Consider the following 6000-nt stretch of genomic DNA (forward strand, 5'->3'; position numbering starts at 1 on the left):
TATAGAGCTTAATGCTTTGATCAAATTTTGGAACTAGAAAATAGGACCGAGGTGACCTGATTTTTCTCAGCCCTTTTGGTTACAGAGTGGAATCCACATCAGATGGTGACCATTCTGCTCCTTATACAATTCCTGGGAAGTCAGTCCACAGTCTCCTTTAATGATCCATCCACCCCAGGACTCAACAGCTCAGATTGTTGAAATTTCTTGTTATATATACCTTGAAGCTTGAAGTCATTCCATGTTTTGTTTTCCATTTTCTATGGAATTTGAAACCTCTCTAGTCTAACAATTCCTAATACACTTTGATGTGATTATTACATGATCTTGAACATAATATTCTAAAGGTAAGCCATCTTAAGCATTTAGCATTTCTCATGTCTTCCTTTGCACTCTATCTTTTGTATATTGGGGCATATGAATAAATAATCATGATTGAGATTGTTTCAAAACTTCATTATTTACAAAGCAATTTTTATATCCATGCTGGTCTTAGTCTCATTGTGATAAACAAAGAGATAAGGGTTTCATGCACTTAGGGAAGAAAGAAATCTGGGAAGAAAGGAAGGAAGTTAAGGTGATGTGTAATGAAGGGTTGAATAGAGCAGGAAATGGATGTAAGAACATGAAATAATGGGATGCTTACAAATTTAATTGGCCAAACTATGTAATATAGATGCATCTGCCAAGAACAGTTGCCCTTTTCTGATTCACTAATTTTTGAAGCAAAATCAAAGCCTCATATTTTTTGCAGACTCTTGCCTGATTGATTCCCATCCTGACAAAGTTGGCACACAGATGCTCCGCACACAGGTGTGTACACAGACCTTGACAAGTGAAATGAGCCGATTTGCATTGTGGCCACCAATCGCTCTTTGGTCTGCCCCTCTTTCCCTCCAATTTTCTCTACTCTTCCTGCATGTTCTTCCCGGTAGGATGTGGGAAATGGGTAGCTCAAACACACACATTAAAAGTTGTAGGGATAAAGTTGACTCCGTTACAAATTAAAGGTACACTGCTGGCTCAGCAGTAAAGAACCCAGCTGCCAAAGCAGGAGACCCGGGGTCGGTTTCCTGAGTCGTGAAGATCCCCTGGACAAGGAAATGCCAGCGATTCCAGTATTCATGCCAGGGAAATCCCACGGACAGAGGAGCCTGGTTGGTGACCGTCCATGGGGTCGCAAAAAGAATCAGGAACAAACCAGTGAATAAATAACAAAATCAGGGAAGTCTTTCCCCCATCATTCCCTCTTTCTGGCCACTGCTGAATATGATTTAAAAACTGGAGATTTGGAGTTGTAATTGAAAATCAGAAATATATACTAATTTTCCAATTGAGGGAGGAATCTCTAAACTCAGTCCATGAATGCTTAAAATCTTAGAACTTCATTAAGTTGTGATGACTACAGTGAGACAGTCAAGGTTGAGAAATAGAAGCTCAGTCTTCTCTCCCCAGCAAGACAGTTGCCAGATGATGCTGTGCTCTGAGCTTGTTCTCTTGGCCTCTGTCCCGCATGTCTCCTGCATGCGGAGCAGGAAAACTTAAAAATCTATTAGGATTTCGGGGGGCTCAGATACCCAATGGCAAAAATTTTCCCCAATCCCACAAAGAAAACAACCTTTTTTTTTTTTTGGAAAATTTAAGGGAAGATTTATGGACGCTCAGGTTTATGAAACCATTTGGCGCTTCATAGTTGGCAGGCTGGTTGCTTTGAGAGTTCAAAGTTTGGACTGACCACACCACTCCTTCTACCACTCCCTCCTCCTTCTTTAATAGTTCAATTTAGTTTCTACATTGATACCTAAGAGGCTAGTCGTTTAAACTTATTGGACAACTTGTAAAAATCAGTAGAACTTAGAAGAAGGTATCTATTGCTTTTTAAAGGCATTTTTTCTGTTTGTCCCTTGCTGCATTTAGGAGTCCAGTTGGTGACCTCTGAGTTTCCATTTAGCTTAGCTTCCTTATGGAAGCACTGCATAATTTGGGTTTTGTTTGAGCAGTTGGTGACTTTGACCCCTCTCAGTAACGTGTTTAGGCTGAGGAGGACTGAAAGAAGGTTCAAGATGGGATATTTCCAACCTCTTCCAAGCTAGAGTAGTCTTCTTCTCAGCATAGCAAACCCTTATATAGAAATGGTTTCCAGTCTCTATAGAGTGTTCTGGTGGAGCAACTCAGATCAAAGGCTTGCTATTTGAAAAATGCACATTACATTGGAGAACAAAAAGAAAATGTTATGCAAGTCAATAATATCACTTCAAAGTATCTCAAGTGTATTCTCAATTTCAAATGAAAATGGAGAACATGAGAACAGGGTGTATAAGTTTTCTCTGCCTAATTCTGTTTGTAACTGAGATGAAATCTCGACTATCCCTTTACTGCTAGTGACGGGTCCCCAAGGACTCTGGGTGTAGGGCAATCTGCTTATTAATTGCCTGTACCTGTGATAATCTTGTACACTTAGTTTACAAGGGCGACAAACTTTTATCTACCTCACTCTTTTTGAATGCAGATTAGTTGCACTTTTTTGAAAGAATAGCATTTTAGGGAAGAATTTAAAATGAGAAACAGAGATAATGTGGATTAGCCTGTTAGATATCTTTATTCCCCAGAAATCAGTTGTGTTCATAGGATCTGTTTCTGTTGTTATAGTATTTGTTGAGTACCCATCTTATGGGTGTCTGCCATTCTCCTAGGTACAGTGTAATTGTATCTTTAGATTACACAACATTTTAGGCATATGGCTCTTTATTTTTTTCTTTGCATGTTCAACATGCTTTATGATAACATTAGAAAAAGTCTTCTGTGTGCACCTATGCATGCAAACATTTTAGCATATTATATCAGTACTTACTTGACATATGTACCTTGCATACATTATCTGATTTGCCAGAAACTAAATATTAACCATATTGTGATGAAAATGAACACTCCTGACAACTCTTTCTTTCCCCATATTCTTTCCTGAAATGATGATGGTGAACTATAATATTGTGGAAGTCTATATTCAGAATGTACAGCTCAAAACATGAGGCTCAGAGATTGAATCTTGAGGTCTGATCAGTTCCTTAACTTTGCCTTAACCCGTTACACATTATGTCAGCAGTTAGGCAAGGCGATATTTTTCCTTCCACAACAGTAGCTCTTATTTTGCTTCTCAACCTCTGATACATCTACTTGTTTGCATCCTCTTCCCAACAGAGTGCTAACATGTCAAAATTCATCTGTAGACTGAGAGGAAAACTGAATGCTGAATCTTATGATACTACAGAGTCATTTGTTTGGAAAATGGGAAGACTTCTGATTGAGCAGATATGATACACAGATATTTGTTTAAACTGGTTCTGGATCTGACTCATCTGTGACTGAATCTTTGTTACCAGACCTGCATTTCATTTCTACTTAAACTCCGAAAAGTGCTTCAGAGATTTTGATCAGGTTCTTTTGACTTTATTTTTAGTTAATCCCCTTAGCAGAGAAGGCAATGGCAACTCACTCCAGTACTCTTACCTGGAAAATCCTATGGGCAGAGGAACCTGGTGGGCTGCAGTCCATGGGGTTGCAAAGAGTCGGAAAGGACTGAGCGACTTCACTTTCACTTTTCACTTTCATGCACTGGAGAAGGAAATGGCAGCCCACTCCAGTGTTCTTGCCTGGAGAATCCCAGGGATGGCGGAGTCTTGTGGGCGACCATCTATAGGGATGCACAGAGTTGGACACAAATGAAGTCATTTAGCAGCAGCAGCAGCAATCCCCTTGGACTCAGTTTATAGACCAAGGGGAAACTCCCAACACTTTGCAGAATGAAATGGCAACCCCTAAAATGGCTACTTCTTGTATTGCTCAGTGACTGACCGGTGTAAGAAATCAGGATGACATGGGCTGTTTTCTTGCCTACTCTTTTGTAGTCAGTAGAAAAGTAAAGGGCGCTGGATGCCTAACCTACAAAAGATGTCCTTTTCATTATAGGGGACTGGAATGCAAAAGTAGGAAGTCAAGAGACACCTGGAGTAAAATGCAAATTTGGCCTTGGAGTACAGAATGGAGCAGGGCAAAGGCTAATAGAGTTCTGCCAAGAGAACACACTGGTCATAGCAAAGACCCTCTTCCAACAACACAAGAGAAGACTCTACACATGGACATCACCAGATGGTTGAGACCGAAATCAGATTGATTATGTTCTTTGAGGCCAAGGATGGAAAAGCTCTATACAGTCAGTAAAAACAAGCCATGGAGCTGACTGTGGCTCAGATCATGAACTCCTTATGGCCAAATTCATTCTTAAATTGAAGAAAGTAAGGAAAAGCACTAGACCATTTAGGTATGACCTAAATCAAATCCCTTATGAGAATACAGTGGAAGTGAGAAATAGATTTAAGGGACTAGATTTGATAGACAGAGAGCCTCATGAACTATGGATGAAGGTACGTGACATTGTACAGGAGACAGGGATAAAGACCATCACCAAGAAAAAGTAACGGAAAAAAGCAAAATGGCTGTCTGAGGAGGCCTGAATGTGAAGCCAAGTGAGCCTTAGGAAGCATCACTATGAACCAAGCTAGTGGAGGTGATGGAATTCCAGTTGAGCTATTTCAAATCCTGAAAGATGACGCTGTGAAACTGCTGCACTCAATATGCCAGCAAATTTGGAAACTCAGCAGTGGCCACAGGACTAGAAAAGGTCAGTTTTGATTCCAGGCCCAAAGAAGGGCAATGCCAAAGAATGCTCAAACTTCCACACAATTGCACTCATCTCACACTCTAGTAAAGTAATGCTTAAAATTCTCTAAGTCAGGCTTCAGCAGTATGTGAAAAGTGAACTTCCAGATGTTAAAGCTGGTTTTAGGAAAGGCAGAGGAACCAGAGATCAAATTGCCAACATCTGCTGGATCATTGAAAACGCAAGAGAGTTCCAGAAAAACATCTATTTCTGCTTTATTGACTATGCCAAAGCCTTTGACTTATGGATCACAATAAACTACAGAAAATTCTGAAAGAGATGGGAATGCTAGACCACCTAAGCTACCTCTTGAGAAACCTGTATGCAGGTCAGGATGCAACAGTTAGAACTGGACATGGAACAACAGACTGGTTCCAAATGGGAAAAGCAATATGTCAAGGCTGTATATTGTCACCTTGCTTATTTAGGTTATATGCAGAGTATATCATGAGAAACGTTGGGCTGGAAGAAGCACAAGCTGGAATCAAGAATGAGGAGAGAAAAATTAATAACCTCAGATATAGAGATGACACCATCCTTATGGCAAAAAGTGAAGAAGAACTAAAGTGCCTCTTGATGAACATGAAAGAGGAGAGTGAAAAAGTTGGCCTAAGGCTCAACATTCAGAAAACTAAGATCATGGCATCTGGTCCCATCACCTCATGGCAAATAGATGGGGAAACACTAGAAACAGTGGCTGACTATATTTTCCTGGGCTCCAAGATTGCTGCAGATGGTGATTGCAGCCATGAAATTAAAAGACGCTTACTCCTTGGAAGGAAAGTTATGACCAACATAGACAGCATATTAAAAAGCAGAAGCATTAGTTTGCCAACAAAGGTCCAACTAGTCAAGGCTATGATTTTTCCAGTGGTCATATATGGATGTGAGAGTTGGACAATAAAGAAAGCTGAGTGCTGAAGAATTGATGCTTTTGAACTGTGGTGTTGGAGAAATCTCCTGAGAGTCCCTTGGACTGCAAGGAGATCCAACCAGTCCATCTTAAAGGAGATCAGTCCTGGGTGTTCATTGGAAGGACTGATGTTGAAGCTGAAACTCCAATACTTTGACCATCTCATGTGAAGAGCTGACTCATTTGAAAAGACCATATTGCGGGAAAGGTGAAGGCAGGAGAAGGGGCGACCGAGGATGAGATGGTTGGGTGGCATCTTCCCACTCTCCTGGGTCTCTCCTAGATCTGGCCCTTGCCTGGGTTTCAGCTTCACTCCTGCCCTGTCCTCTCCTCTCTCCAGTCCAGCTACACCAGATCTGATCAGTTCCCT

This window comes from Dama dama, chromosome 7 (genome assembly GCF_033118175.1).
Source record: "Dama dama isolate Ldn47 chromosome 7, ASM3311817v1, whole genome shotgun sequence".
Taxonomy (NCBI): domain Eukaryota; kingdom Metazoa; phylum Chordata; class Mammalia; order Artiodactyla; family Cervidae; genus Dama; species Dama dama.